Here is a 15800-nt window from a genome sequence, read left to right on the forward strand (position 1 = left end):
TGGAATCAAAAGAAAGAGAATGGCGGAGGGGACTCGCTGGGGATTGTTGTCTGGGCCCTGAGCGGATGTGTCCGCAGCTGGGGAAGGACGGGCCTGAACGGAGCCGGGCCAGGGTGCCCCGAGGGACAGGGGCGGAGGGGAGCCAGCTCCTTTCCCAGCCTCACCTCCTGATGCCTGGCACCAGGTCCCCCCACCATCCTCCCACTGAGGCTGGGGACATCCGCGGGGCCCCTGTCTCTCCATCTCCTCCTCTGTCCCCCCATCCAGGCTGGCACTGAATAAAAATAATACCAAATATAATCAGAATTCTCTAATGATGAATTATGAAGCATATTCTTCACAAACCACCAATGAGAAAGATAGCTTAGGATTTAGTATCCCCTCTTTTACAAATGGGGAAACCGAGCCATGAAATGGGGAAAAAGTGATTTGTACAAAGTCATAGAGCAAATGTACTGAGCCGATTTTGGACTCGGGTCCCCTGAATCCAGGGCCAGTGGTGCTTTCAACAGTATCAGGCACTTCCCAGGCCCAAGGAGGTCCCAAAATAGAATCATGGGACAGAGGCCCGGGTGGGTTGTGTCATGAGTAATGGTACCCAATGGACATTGAGGTGGATGCGATCAGTTCTTGGCTCTTCAGGAGCTGCTGATTGGGCTCAGGCAGCATTCAGAGAAGCAAAGAGGTGATTGTGCCATCTGCTTCCCCTGAGACCTTGGGCAAGTCCCATCCTTTCTTTAGCTCCATTTCCTCCACTATTATATAATGTTTGGGATTAGATGTTCTCTGGGATCCCTTCTGGCTCTGATGCTTTGTGGGCTACCTCCAAAGGAAGCACGCATCATATTACTTAATGGAGAGAACGCTGGGCTTATTTTCTGAAAACCTGGGCTCTCCTTCTAGCTCTGCCACTAACTTGCTGAGAGACTTTAGGCAAGAAGCTTCAACCGTCTGAGCCTCAGCTTTTTAAGCGCGGAGAATCTCTGCTGCCCTACTATGTGCACAACTCCAACGAGGGGGCTAGACACGGAAAGCCTTGGAAAAATTAAGGGTGTCTTCAAAAACAAATAGGACAGGGGCAGTGAGGCGAGAACTAGGTCTGGAGATGAGAGGTCCTGGGTTCAAATGTGGCCTCAGACATTTTCTATCCATTGTCCATCCCTGACTGCTCTTCTGCCTTGGAATCAATACTTAGTATTGATTCTAAGACAGAAGGTGAGGGTTTTATAAACAAAACAAATAAAGCAAATACAGGGAAAAGAATAGTGGATTTAGGACTTGGATTCAGTCCCCACCCCTGGTCCTTCTTGGCTATGTGACCTTAGGCAGGTGGCCCTCAGTTTCCTCATCTGTAAATAATTAGGCAGGTGGGTGGGCTACACAGTCTCTAAAGCGGGTCCCTTCCAGCTGTCTCCCAAGATCAGCCCTCTGCTACATTTTAAGGCTTACGTGGCCCTTTCCTTACAACACCCTGAGGGAGCTGTACAGGTATTTTTATCTCCATTTTTAAGGGAAGGAAACAGAGGAGTCACTGGATTTGGCCTAAGGTCACACAGAAGCAGAAGTGGGACCCTCTCCTGGTTCCCTCTGACTGCTGACCTCTTGTAAGTCCCAACTAAAACCCCACTTTTTACAGGAAGCCTTCCCCAACCCCTCTCATTTATTTATTTATTTGTTTGTTTTTAAGCTTTTCCCTTCTGCCTTAGAATTGAAACAAGTGGCATGAAAGCACTGGCAGAATCTTTATCAGACTATCTACCTCCTCGGGACAGGGGGATGGAGAAAGGAAGAGAATCTGAATTCTAAAATGTCAGAAAATAATTGTCAAAAATTGTTTCTACGTGTAATTGGAGAAACAGGTAAAAAAAAAAGAAAAAGAATTGGTACTAAGTATCAGTTTCAAGGCAGAAGAGCACTGAAAGCTAGGCAATGGGAGTTAAGTGACATGTCCAGGGCCACCTGGCTAGGAAGTGTCTGAGGCCAGTTTTGAACCCAGAACTTCCTATCTCTAGACTTGTTCCCTCATTCTTGTAAAATGACTTTGCTCCAGGAGCAGCTGGGTGGCACAGTGGATAGAGTTCTAGGCTTGCACTCAGGAGGACCTGGGTTCAAATCTGGATTCAGATACTTCCTAGCTGTGTGACCTTGGACAAGTTACCCCCACTGCCCAGCCCTTGCCCTTCTGACTTAGATTTGTTACTAGGACAGAAGATAAGGGCTTAAAGCAAATGAATAAATGTTTAAAAATGACTTGACCTCAGAGGCACTTTCTGAAAGGATAGCCTCCTCCCTCCTCCAGCCCTGGGCTCATAAGGGGGCTCCCTCAGTCCCTTCTGACTGGGACAAGCTGAAAGTGGGTTCTGGAGCAGGGCGTGTCAGCGGTCTGGTTTCTGCCAGGCTCCAGTGAGGAAGGCTCCCGAGAGGCCACTAGTGAGTGATCTTTGTAGGCAGAGAAGGGTTTCCTGATCCTTTGTCTGCAGAACCCTGGATCCACTGAGATAGAATATCTGGAACAGGCTTAGCACAGTCCTTCGGACATAGCAAGCCCTTAATAAACCTTCCCTTCACACATACCTGGCCCTTAAGAGATAGATCCAGGGGCAATTGGGTGGTTCAATGGATTGGGAGTCAGGCTTGGAGACAGAAGGTCCTCAGTTCAAATCCAGCCCCAGATACTTCCTAGCTGTGTGACCCTGGGCAAGTCATTTTGCCCCCATTGCCTAACTCTTCTGCCTTGGAACAGAGACTTAGTATTGATTCTAAAACAGAAGGTAGGATTTTTTTTAAGGGGGGGAGAGCCATATCCGGTATGAGGATGGGGTGGTCCTGAGCCATCGGAGCTCTTGTCTTTTTATTGGCTGAGCCCAAGATTTGAGTAGAGGTAGCCAGGAGCAGAACTGAGTCTGTGATGGAGGAAAGGGGGGGGGTTCGATCTGGAGCTCAGGGAGGAAGCATCCTTGACTAGAACTGATGAGGTTATGGGAGATCTGAGGGAGCTCCTTGAAGGCAGGTCCTGCCTGCCCCTCCCAGGAGGCAAGGGTGGGGGGCCAGGGGCATGAAGCTCCTGGGACTCAGTTTATCTTTGTTAGCTTTCTCTAACGGCTCTTCTCCCCTCCTCTCTCTAGCCTTAAGGGGAGAGCTCTCAGAGAAGCAGAAGCATCTATATTGGAAGCAAAGGGCCATCAGCAGAAAAGCCATCAGTGAGAAATGCTGATTGAATGAAACCGAGTCAAAGAATGGTCTGCCACAAGCTTTTAGCCAGGATCAGGCACAAGGACACAAAGCTTCTAAAGCTAAGAGGTACCTGAGAGGGCATCACGTCTAAACTTGTCATTTTACAGATGGGGAAACTGAGGCTGGTAATGGTGACTGTCTCTATTCTGTGGCCCGGGGGGTTTGGGGGTGGCTTGTATGCAGGGTTAGAAACTACAATACTTTAATAAGCACATGAAGAAGTGCTCCACATCTCTTATAATCAGAGAGATGCAAAGCAAAACAACTCTGAGGTATCACCTCACACCTAGCCGATTTGCCAACATGACAGAAACTACAATACTGTGGCCTATTTCGGGGATCAAGGCCAAATATATCGGTGTGTAGCCTGGTTAGAAGTGCCATTAAAAAGAACACCGAAAAACCTTTGCCTGCCATCTTAGAATCAATACCCTGTATTGGGGCTCCAAGGCAGAAGAGCTGTAAGGGATTGGCAACAGAGGTTAAATGACTTGCCCAGGATCACAGAGCTGGGAAGTGGCCCAATTGAACCCAGGACCTCTGGACTCCAGGTCTGGCTAGCAGTGCCATTTGTGAAACAGAATCAATGTCACCCCTAGAATGAGGCGGCCCCATGGTTGGGGATTCTTTGGGTTCCAACCACTGAGTTCACCAATACAAGTGAGCCAGTGGCAGCACCTCCTGCTTCTCCCCTTCCCATGGCACCAATTGAAACTCCAGCAGGCAGATTAGATGTCAAGCTTGGGGCATATACAAAGGAAGGCCAGAAAATTTAGGTTGGAAGGTATGTTTGCTGTCTACTGAAAGGGAGTGGGTGGGGGGGTTTCCAAAGTGAGATCCTGCCCCATTTGAAAGCCCTAAGGAGGAGAGGCTTGGGGATTAGGGATTCTAATTAATGGAAGATGGAGGAAGCCCTCTATAGTGGAAGAGAAGAGAGGAGAGGAGAGGAGAGGAGAGAGAGGAGAGGACAGAGGAGAGGAGAGGAGAGGAGAGGAGAGGAGAGGAGAGGAGAGGAGAGGAGAGGAGAGGAGAGGAGAGGAGAGGAGAGGAGAGGAGAGGAGAGGAGAGAGGAGGGAAGAGGAGAGGAGAGGAGAGGAGAGGAGAGGAGAGGACAGAGGAGGAGAGGAGAGGAGAGGAGAGGAGAGGAGAGGAGAGGAGAGGACAGAGGAGGAGAGGAGAGGAGAGGAGAAGAGAGGAGAGGAGAGGAGAGGAGAGGAGAGGAGAGAGGAGGGAAGAGGAGAGGAGAGGAAAGGAGAGGAGAGGAGAGGAGAGGAGAGGACAGAGGAGGAGAGGAGAGGAGAGGAGAGGAGAGGAGAGGAGAGGAGAGGACAGAGGAGGAGAGGAGAGGAGAGGAGAGGAGAGGAGAGGAGAGGAGAGGAGAGGAGAGGAGAGGAGAGGAGAGGAGAGGAGAGGACAGAGGAGGAGAGGAGAGGAGAGAAGAGGAGAGGAGAGAGGAGAGGAGAGGAGAGGAGAGGAGAGGAGAGGAGAGGAGAGGAGAGGAGAGGAGAGGAGAGAGGAGGAGAGGAGAGAGGAGGAGAGGAGAGGAGAGAGGAGGAGAGGAGAGGAGAGAGGAGGAGAGGAGAGGAGAGGAGAGGAGAGGAGAGGAGAGGAGAGGAGAGGAGAGGAGAGGAGAGAGGAGGAGAGGAGAGGAGAGGAGAGGAGAGAGGAGGAGAGGAGAGAGGAGGAGAGGAGAGAGGAGGAGAGGAGAGGAGAGGAGAGGAGAGAGGAGGAGAGGAGAGGAGAGGAGAGAGGAGGAGAGGAGAGAGGAGGAGAGGAGAGGAGAGGAGAGGAGAGAGGAGGAGAGGAGAGGAGAGAGGAGGAGAGGAGAGGAGAGGAGAGGAGAGGAGAGGAGAGGAGGGGAGGGGAGGGGAGGGGAGAGAAGAGGAGAGGAAGGGAGAGGATGAAGGGAATAAAGAGGAGGGGAAAGAAGAAAAGAGATCAGAACTAGGAGAGTTCTTAAAACAGAGAATCTCAGAGCTGAGAAGGGCCTTAGGATAGGGACTGTCAGAGTTCTATGACTCCCAATCCAACCTTTTTCCATTTCCACCACTAAGCCTCAGTTTCTTTCATTTTTTCTATAAAAAAGGAATAACAATGCCTACAATACTTACCTCATGTGATGAGTATAAAAATCAAATAGGGGCAGCTGGGTAGCTCAGTGGATTGAGAGCCAAGCCTAGAGACGGGAGGTTCTAGGTTCAAATCTGGCCTCAGCCACTTCCCAGCTGTGTGACCCTGGGCAAGTCACTTGACCCCCATTGCCTAGCCCTTACCACTCTTATGCCTTGGAGTCAATACACAGTATTGACTCCAAGGCGGAAGATAAGGGTTTAAAAAAACAAACAAAAAAATAAAATAGGATCCCAAATGGAAAGGGTCCTGCCTGCTTTAGAGCTCCAAAGAGATATCAGTAATGGACACCATTGTTGTTCAGTCGTGTCCAACTCTCTGTGATCCCATTTGGGGTTTTCTTGGAGAAGAACTAGAAGTGGTTTGTCACTTCTTTCTCTAATTCATTTTACAGATGAGGAAACTGAGGCAAACAGGGTGAAGCAAATTACTCAGAGTTATACATCTAGTAAGTATCTGAGGCTGGGTTTGAACTCATGGAGATGAGCCCTAGCACAGTATCTTCTACAACATCAAATGGATACTGTTAGAACAGAACAAATTGCTTTGAAGCCTGAAGCAGGTACTTATTGATGAGAGGATCAGGGAAGATTCCTAGAGTACAAGAAAACACTGCTGAGCCCCCCACCAGGGTTTCCAAGGTTCCTGAGCTGTCACCTGTGTGGCTCAATGCCCAGGGTGGGGGTGGAATGGGCATGTCCTTCTGCACCAGTTGTGCCAGCTGCTGGTGGCAGGGGAAGCTGGGGGGTGGCGTTGCTCTAATATTCATTTCCTGTCACTGATTAATTTTGGTTTGATTTTAGTTGAGCAATGCTAGCTTCAACAGGAAACCCCATTAAGAAAGGCATCATTGGGTAGACCGAGACTCAGTTGAGATGGCTCTGGGCCCTGTCTTTAGACGGGAGCTCCTTGAGGGCAGAAACTGTCTCTGACCTCTCTCGGGATCCTAGCACTTAGCCAGGCACATAGGGGCTTACTGACAGACTCTTGCTTTGCCCTTTAGCTTTACTGGTGGAGCAGTCTACATTTGTTTGGGACCAAAGGCAAGAAGGGACTAGCCCAGAGATTCTTAACCTGGGGCTGGCATTTCTGATTCTCTCTCTTCTAAGTCTCCTCTCAACTATGACATTCCATATTCTGAAGTCCCTCCTGGTTCTGCCATGCTCTGTTCTAGATTTTTCTTTCTTTTTTTTTTAACCCTTAACGTGCATCTTGGAATCAATACTGGGCATTGGCTCCAAGGCAGAAGAGTGGTAAGGGCTAAGCAATGGGGGTCAATTGACTTGCCCAGGGTCACTCAGCTGGGAAGGGTCCACAGTCAGATTTGAACCCAGGACTTCCTATCTCTAAGTCTGACTGAGCTACTAGCTGCCCCCCTGTTCTAGGCTTTCAAGTATAGAATATGTAGGATATTGGTGGGTCAAGGGGTCATTGATGGGCAGATGGGTGTTTATTGGGGAATGTGTATTGGGAAATGGATGAGTGTAGGTGCAGATAGAGATGCGAACAGACTGTACACAGGCACATTTATACGTGAATAGTGCATGAACATGTGTGTGAAGAATGGATTGGAGTCTGGGTATACATGTAGAAGGCGAAGGAGCTATATCAGTCTGTTTGTACTGAACCCAAAGCAATTCCTCCGTCCAGGAATTCTCAAAGCTTCAACCCCCCGAAACTAGGTAGGGTGCCTGGAAAGGGATCCCCTTTGGTCCCTCTGCTTTGGGGACCTGCCATGTCTATCCCATGACTATCTCGGGTGCCAAATGGAGTCTGACCTCTGGGGATGCTTCATCAGCTGAGAGCCCGTGACCTCCTCCTGCTCGGAGCTGGACAGTCTCCAAGAGTCCCTGGGGGAGAAATCACACAATCTTCTCACGGTCTGTTGAGAGATGGCGGAGAGGGGGAGAAGGGACCTCAGGGTACTGGTTGTTGTCATCCAAGTCACCTATCAAGCTGCAAAGACTCCTAGAATGTCAGCATTGGGAGAAACTTTAGCATGTGGAATGTCAAAGCTAAGAAGGAAATTAGATGGAGACCACCGAGTCCAATCTTCCCATTTTACAGATGGAGAAACCGAGATCAAGAGAGAGGACATGGCTTGTTCAGTCACAAGCTGGTCTACAGACTCCCAAGTTTGTTCCTCAGCTTGGGGCAGGTCAGTCTCTTCCAGCCTAATCTAACCCCAGTGGTTATTCTTCACATGTTAGAGTCCTGCATATACTTGGGAACCGGAAAAGATCGGTCTAAAGGGAGGGACCGCAACGTTTTGGGAAAGGTGGAGACTGGGGTAGTGAAACCTTCTACTGTGAAGAGCAAAGGAATAGTCCTGGATCCAGGATGAAAAAGGCCCCAAGCTCAAGGTGAATGACAACCTGGCTGATCCCTCGCATCCGTCTCTTCTGTGGCAGGATTTTCAGTTGACCTTATAAGAGAATGTTTTTTCTCTCTGCTGGATGAATGAATGAATGAATGAGTATTTATTAAGTACTTACTCTGTGCCAGGCACTTTCTAAGGGTTAGGGACACAAGCAGAAAGAAGCAAAACAATCCCTGGTCTCAGGAAGCTCACATTCTAATTGGGAGACTTAACACATATAAGAGAGCGCCATTGCAGGGCTGATGGAAAGGGCCAGAAGCTCCAGTAAGCAATAGAACAGATGGCAAGACCCGGAAGTCCCTGGGACAGATCTTCCTAACTCAAGTCTGAAACAAAATACATACAAGTCACCACTTGGCGCCTAATCAGTCAATAAGCATTAAGCACTGACTATGTGCCAGGCACTGTGCTAAGCTCTAGGGATACAAAGAGAGACAAAAGACAGCCTCTGCCCTCAAGGAGCTCACACTCTGAAGGAGAAGACAAAAAGCAAACAAATATGTGCAATTCAGATAATGCAATAAGCATGGGATAAAGAGGAGAGAAGACAAGGCTCTGTTTTCAAGGAGCTCATAATCTAAAGGGATAAACAGGAGATAATGAAGAGAGGGAAGGCACTGGCAGGAGGGAAGGCTTCCTGTAGAAGGTGGGATTTTAGCAGTAGGTGGAGTTGGGTAGGGAGAGCATTCTAGGCATGGGGGACAGTCAGAGAATGCCTGGAGCCAAGAACAGAACAGCCAGGAGGCCAGCATCACTGGACTGAAGAGTTCACGGTAGGGAAGCAGGTGTAGGAAGATGGGAAAGGCAGGTGGGGGCCGGTTTATAAAGGGTTCTGAATGCTAAACAGGACTGCAATAGGGAGCTGGTGCAGTTATATGGAGTAGGTGGGTGCTGACATGGCTATACTTGGGCTTTTCGGTGGGCAGCAGGGGAACCCATTCTCTTGGCTCAATAGGGGATGGATTGTTACAGAGAAAGTATGTGAGAGAAATTTCAAGAGAGCTTCATAGAGGAGGTGGCTCTTGGACCTGGCCTTGAAAGAAGGGAAGGATTTTAACAGGGGGGACTGCCTGGGCTATTGGGAGCATATAGGAGCTGAGATGTCGAGTTGGGAGCACAGCTAGTAGACAAGTTTGGCTAGAATACGGAGTGAGTGAAAGAGAGGAGTGAGAAAAAGAAGAGGCTGCTAAGTGGCTCAGTGAATTGGTTGCCAGGCCCAGAGATAGGAGGTTCTGGGTTCAAATTTGACCTTAGACACTTCTTATCCGTGTGACTCTGGGCAAATCACCCCCATTGCCCAGCCCTTACCACTTTTGGAACCAATACACAGTATTGGTTAAAAATACAGTTAAAAATACACAGAAAGGGTTTAAAAAAAAAAAGAAATGGCTGGAAAAGGGAGGTGAGAGCCATACTGAAGAGCACCTTAAATGTCAGGGAGAGAAATGGGCATTTTATCTTAAAAGCAATAGGGAGCCACCAAAAGTTGCTGGGGGAAGGAGTGACTGGTGGGATGTGGGCATTACCATCTCTCTGCATCATCCTTTGGAATCCCTTCTCTGACCCTTGCATTATGGCCCCACCCCACCAGACATGGCATCAGAGAATCAAAGAATGTTAAAGCTGGGAGGGACCTCAGAGGTCATCTAGCCCAAGTTATTCATCTGGGCTCCAGAGATTCTCAAGGGTCCATTGACAGAGTTGGGGGATCCTTGAATTTGAATAGGAAAAAATGCTTCTTTATTTTCACTAACTTTTTCCTTTCTTTGCAATCCTATATGCATTATTCATCTCTGCCTCCTCTGAAATACCTAACAGAGGGCTGGGCACATCATAGGTGCTTGGTAAGAATTCAATGGCTTTTATTTTATTCATTTAAAAATGTGATTCTGAGGAGTACATAACCTTCATTAGACTGACTGAATTAGAATCCTTGACCCAGTCCAATCTCTATTTTATTTGTCAGGGAGAAGCTGAGGTCTAGAGATGGGAAGGATCACAAGGGTAATTAAATCAACTAATGAAGCTGAGTTTCAAACCCGAGTCCTCTGACTCTTCATACAGTTTTTCTTTCTTTTCTTTTCTTTCCTTCCTTCCTTCCTTCCTTCCTTCCTTCCCTTCCTTCCTTCCTTCCTTCCTTCCTTCCTTCCTTCCTTCCTTCCTTCCTTCCTTCCTTCCTTCCTTCCTTCCTTCCTTCCTTTCTTTCTTTCTTTCTTTCTTTCTTTCTTTCTTTCTTTCTTTCTCTTTCTTTCTTTCTTTCTTTCTTTCTTTCTTTCTTTCTTTCTTTCTTTCTTTCTTTCTTTCTTTCTTTCTTTCTTTCTTTCTTTCTTTCTTTCTTTCTTTCTTTCTTTCCTTCCTCCCTCCCTCCCTCCCCCTCCCTCCCTCCCTTCCTTCCTCCTTCCTCCCTCCCTCCCTCCCTCCCTTCCTTCCTCCCTTCCTCCCCTCCCTCCCTCCCTCCCTTCCTTCCTCCCTTCCTCCCTTCCTTTCTTCCTTCCTTCCTTTCTTTCTTTCTTTTCTTTCTTTCTTTCTTTCTTTCTTTCTTTCTTTCTTTCTTTCTTTCTTTCTTTCTTTCTTTCTTTCTTTCTTTCTTTCTTTCTTTCTCTTTCTTTCTTTCTTTCTTTCTTTCTTTCTTTCTTTCTTTCTTTCTTTCTTTCTTTCTTTCTTTCTTTCTCTTTCTTTCTTTCTTTCTTTCTTTTTCTTTCTCTCTTTCTCTCTCTTTCTTTCTCCCTCTCTCTTTCTCTCTTTCTTTCTCTCTACCTCTCTTTCTCCTCTTTCTTTCTTTCTTTCTTTCTTTCTCTCTTTCTCTCTCTCTCTCTTTCTTTCTTTCTTTCTTTCTTTCTTTCTCTCTCTCTCTTTTCTTCCTTCCTTTCTTTCTCTCTTTCTCTCTCTTACTTTCCTCCCTCCCTTACTTTTTGTTTTAGTAGCAACAGAAGGGCAAGGATTCTTAATAAATGCTTATTGGTGGATTGCTTATTATCCCCAGAGTACAGAGGAGGGAACTGAGACTTAGAGAAGTAGAACATTGTGCCCTGGGTCCCTGATCTAGGAAGCACTAGACACCAGTAGGCAGGGGACTCTGAATTCCATTTTGCAAATGAGAAATTCCTCTTCACTCATCCAATGGACCAGAGATGACCTTGTCTTCTCAAGAGCTGTACCAACAGCTTTCCCAGGTATTGCCAAGCTGCTGGTAAGGCTTCCAGGCCAAGCTCAGTAAAGGAACTGGACTCCTGTGAAGAGGGCCATTAACAAGAGGTTAGGCCATTGGGGGTCACCACAACAACTCACAGCACTGACCAAGGCAAGGTGAATTTGCAATCTGCACCCAAGGCAGGAACTGACTTCTTGTGGTAGTGGCCCATCTTTCAGATCCTGGTGTAAGTTCAGATGAGGAGACTTGTCCAAGGTCACACAGTATCATTCGGGGCTGGGACTAGAACCCATGCCCTCTGACTCCTAGACAAGAGCTAATTGTACACCCTGGAGCCTCCACTCACTAACATTTGGCTTTGGCCCCAGTGGGTGGGGACAGCTTTAGGGCAGAGTGGTGCCCAGAGGGCCAGCGGCTCCCCCACATTCACACTAACTGAGCCTCCCTGGGAGCCCATAGCAAAGTGGAAAGGGATTGCCCTGCGTCTTGGAGGCACCTCTCCATGAGAAAATGCAGACAGAATGGTGGAATGGCAGAGCTGGGAGGAGACTTGGGACAGGGCATGTTGGACTAGGAGGCATCTAGAACAGGGAATGTTGGAGCTGGATGGAGCTTTTAGAGCAGAGAATATCAGAGCTGGGAGAGCCTTAGCACTGAGATCATAGCATGTCAAGAATTGGAAGGAAGCTTAGAACACAGAATATTAGGACTAGAAGGGACCTTAGAACAGAGAATGCCCAGCCCTGAGAAGGACTTAGGATAGCACATTTCTGCACTGGGACAGCCCTTAGTTTGGGGGTCTGTGAGCCCTTTCCCTTCCTAATTGGAATGAAGCTCTGTGCTAGGATTGAAGAGGCCTGGGACAAAAACTTCAAAGCTCCAGCCCCAGGGCCACCATTTAACTCATGTGTTTGACCTTGGGTGAGTCCTTCCCCTAACTGTGCCTCCCTATCCTCCTCTGTAAAGGAAGAGGGCTGGACTGGGTGGCCTCTGAGCCCCCTTCCAGCTCTGACATTCTATAATTGTCTGCTTCTCTGGAGGGAGGTGGGAAGATGAAATGGCCCTATTCCAGCCCCCAGCCCCTGATCACCCCAAAGCTACCCCCTCCCCTTTTCTCCCTGGACTTCCCTGCAGCTGCAGGCCTGGTGAGACAATTGGGTGTTTTAGAGAAATCCATTTGGGGGCTAATTTGCCATGCATAAGTGTTTCTCTTACCCTTTAAAGCCTGGGAACAAAGAGGGCATTCTCCAACAGGGCGGCCCACTGGGGAGCAGGCCTGCAGCTGTACAGCACCGGGGCAGCCCAGCCCCTTCCCTCCCTAGACCCCCTCCATGCTGGCTGGCCCCCAGCCCCTACCTCCAACCTCCCCAAAGCTCAGTGGGTTTCTGATGCCCCCTTTCATCTTCTCTCCTCATTCTAGCTCTGTCCTTGCTTGGCCAGTCAATCCTACTAGCCCCCTCACTGTCCCCTTCTCAAAGTCGGCGTCTTTGGTAAGGAGAGAACAGCCTTTGCTGTGATGGGAGAGGGAGCCCCAAGTTAGCTGGGGCAGTCATGGGACCAGATGGTGCTGCCACTGAGGGTTAGATGGGTCATATGAGGAGTGTGTGAATGGAGGGGGCCATAAGTATGTGCCCGTCAGTCCTTCATGTGAGGACACTGCTGGGGGCTCAAGCAAGAGCAGTCATGAGATTATAGATTTAGTGCTAGGAGGCATCGTGGAAATTGTGCAGTTTAACACCCTTTCCCCACTTTGTTTTACAGATGAGGAAGAACTGTCTTGCCCACTGTCACATACCTAGAAGGCACAGTGGATAGGGCTCTAGACCTAGAGACAGGAAGGCCTGAGTTCAAATCCAGCTAGCTGGGTGACCCTGGGCAAGTCAGGTATCACAAGGTTTTTCATAAGGATTTACAAAATGGACTTTGCTATACAAAAATGTTATTTGAGATTGTGGGAATGTTATAGCCCTCTCATGTTGCCCCAGGAAGACGGTAATATGATACAAGACAATAATAGGAGATAAAGGTGAGTGTGTGTCTATGGGGGGAATGTGGGGCTAGCTTGTGGAGGACCCTGAATTCCAGACAGAGAAGTCAGAATCCTTGGCATTGGTCAACAATGATCACCCATGTGGGTAGGACCCTGCACTAGGCACCTTAGGAGAGCCAGCATGTCACAGCTCCCACCCAAATGGGGTGATAATCTAATTAGAGGATATGGGAGAGATGAGTGAAAGATAACTAAGGTCCTCGGGGTGGGAGGCACTTTTCTTAGGGTCAGGAGTGGTCCAGATGCACAGTAAAGGCTACAGGAATCTAGAGAAGGGAGAGAAATGGCTATGGGCTGGAGAAGTCAGAGAAGGCTTCACCCAGAACGGGGCCATGAACAATGGAACAGAATTACAGAAGTAAGGAGAAGAAATGGGGCAGCTAGGGGACACAGTGGATAGAGTGCTGGCTGGAGTCAGGAAAATCTGAGTTCAAATCCAACCTAAGACCTTCCCTAGCAGTGTGACCCTGGGCAAGTCACTTAACCCTGTTTGCCTAAAATGAGTAGGGAAAGGAAATCGCCAAGCACTCCAGTATCTCTGCCAGGACAACTGCAAATGGAGTCACAAAGATTTGGACAGGACTGAAACAACCCAACAACAACAAAGGAGAAATGAAGATCTTTGGGGGGTGGATTATGTGAAGAAGGAGGAATGAACACATCTGTTTTGCATGCAGGGGATTCCCTTTCCTTAGAGGCTTTGAAGCACAAGCTAGAGGACCCCTTGTGAGGTATGTCGCCATGGAGCTCCTTTTGGGTATAGTGAGCCCACTGTTGGGCTACAGCTTTGAGATTCTGGAAAAGGTAAAGGCAGTGCAGGGAGGCTCATGGCTGATTTCAGAATTCTCTCTGTATATTTACACACATGATATTAGGAGAGGAAAGAGAGGGGGGGAGGGAGAGAGAGAAAGAGAAAAAAGAAAGAGGAAGAGAGAGGGAGATAGAGAGGGAAGAAAAGAGAGGAAGAGAGGGAGGGAGAGAGAGAGAAAGAAAAAAGAGAAAGAGGAAGAGAGAGGGAGGGAGGGAGGAAGATAGAGAAGAAAGGAGAGAGGGAGGTAGAGAGAGAAGAAAAGAGAGAGGAAGAGAAAGGGAGGGGAGTTTGGAGAGAGGATTCTGGTTACTATCCCATAGTCCTACTGTTCATCCTAATCCTTCATCCTAACCCTCTGCGTGGGCTTGGGAGAAAACAGCCACAATCTCCTCCCCTCTCACCATCAGCCCAGACAGCTGTCTTGTGGGTGAGGCCATTCCAGGGATAAGAAGGGGATATGACAGTTTGGCCCCAGGGGTGCTGAAGGAGCAGGGGGTGGAGGCAGGACGACGGGAGAGGGGGAGCATCCTGTGTTAAGCAGCAAGGGGGGATCAAAGGGTGAGTAGGATACTTCCCAGAAAGGCAGTGGGACCCCCAGCCTCTCCAAGAGGCTGTCTGTCTTCCCTTTACCTGACCTCTGGGGAATCCAGGAGGAGGGAAGGGCAGCCCTGAACCTCAAGGTGCTTCCAGTCTGGGGCAGAGGGAGGGAATGAAGAGACAAGTTTGGATGGATCAATGTAATGGGCAGAGTGTACTAAGGCCCAGTGAATGGTGTGGCCAGTAAGGGTTCACACTAAATGGCTCAGAGGTGGAAGAGATGCACAGAAGCAAGGCAGCCAAGGAGGAGCCCTGAGGGACTTTGGGTTAGGTCTTTGTTAAATCATCAGGTTGAAGCTGGAAGGAGTAGGATGGAGAAGATTCATGATGGGAGAAGATGATGATGGGTGGAGGGGCACAGAGAAGCTTGGAATGTTAGAGAGGGCGGGGGCCTTAGAATATGGAATGTTGGGACCCTCCTTGAACTGACATTCTGTGACCCTACTCTTCTGGCCCTCCTTAAGCAAATCTAACCCTAGCATCTCCTCCACTTCTCCCTAGAATGGAAGCTCTCAGAGGGAAGGCTTGGCTTCACTTTTGTCTTTGCGTCACCAGCCTGGCATAGTACAGAAAAAGCCTGATCTTCCTTGCACACGTCAGCCCTCCCAGTGCTTGGAAGACAGCTGTCATGGCCCCTCAGAGACAGACATCTCTTCTTTATGGAACAGCTTTAGTTCCCTAAACTCCCAATACTCTTGTGCGGCAAGGTTCCCACTCTGCTCATTATCCTTGTCATCCTCCACTGGACACTCTGGTTTGTCAAGGCCCCTCCTAAAACATGATGCCTAGAACTTGAGTCCAAGATGACAGTTGTGGTCAGATCAGGGTAGCAAGAATTGTGATTCTCCCCTGGGTGGACGTCACCCCCATTCTGGACCCTATTGAGGACATCAGTGCCTTTGTTGATCTGGGGAGGGGGTCAAGTAGCAGGGAGTGGGAGGAATCAGGCAGAGGACAGGAAAGCTTTTTTGGAGGTCAGAAAAAGTCTAGGGTGTAGGGTTACTGCGAAGGGGTGAGGAAAGGGCTAAGAGGAGAACCATATTTGGGGATATAAAAATTAAATTATATATCTAATAATAATAATATTATATTTTATGAGGTTTATTAAGGATCATTAGAATTCAAGGAATAAAGAAAATACAAAATAAAAACCATGTGCCCATGGCTGATTAGCCCATTGAAAATCCCCACATTTAGCTTACCACTATACTTGTTACATCATTGCAAAGGAAGAGAGCATGGGAGGCTTTACTGCCAGTGAAATACCAATAACGGGATCTTGCCAATGTGGAGACTCAAGAGAGATTATAGGGAATTCTGGGAAATATCAAGGACTTCTGGGGATTGAAGTCTAGGGTTCAAAATCTCCATTTATACATTCCCCCCTGAGAGCCGAGGAGACTAGTCTCTTCCATGGGTCTTATAAACATACCAGCTATGAAATTAC

General features: G+C 48.4%; 1 long non-coding RNA gene across 1 annotated transcript in view; it reads left to right on the forward strand.

Moving 5' to 3' along the window:
• The window catches only part of LOC103097543 (uncharacterized), a 73569-nt gene that overhangs the window by 41443 nt on the left and 16326 nt on the right, over window positions 1–15800 (forward strand). Inside the window, exon 2 of the long non-coding RNA XR_008912149.1 lies at window positions 3126–3300. This is a non-coding gene — a long non-coding RNA (uncharacterized LOC103097543). The remainder of the gene's footprint in view (window positions 1–3125; window positions 3301–15800) is intronic.

Source organism: Monodelphis domestica, chromosome 5 (genome assembly GCF_027887165.1).
Source record: "Monodelphis domestica isolate mMonDom1 chromosome 5, mMonDom1.pri, whole genome shotgun sequence".
Lineage (NCBI taxonomy): Eukaryota > Metazoa > Chordata > Mammalia > Didelphimorphia > Didelphidae > Monodelphis > Monodelphis domestica.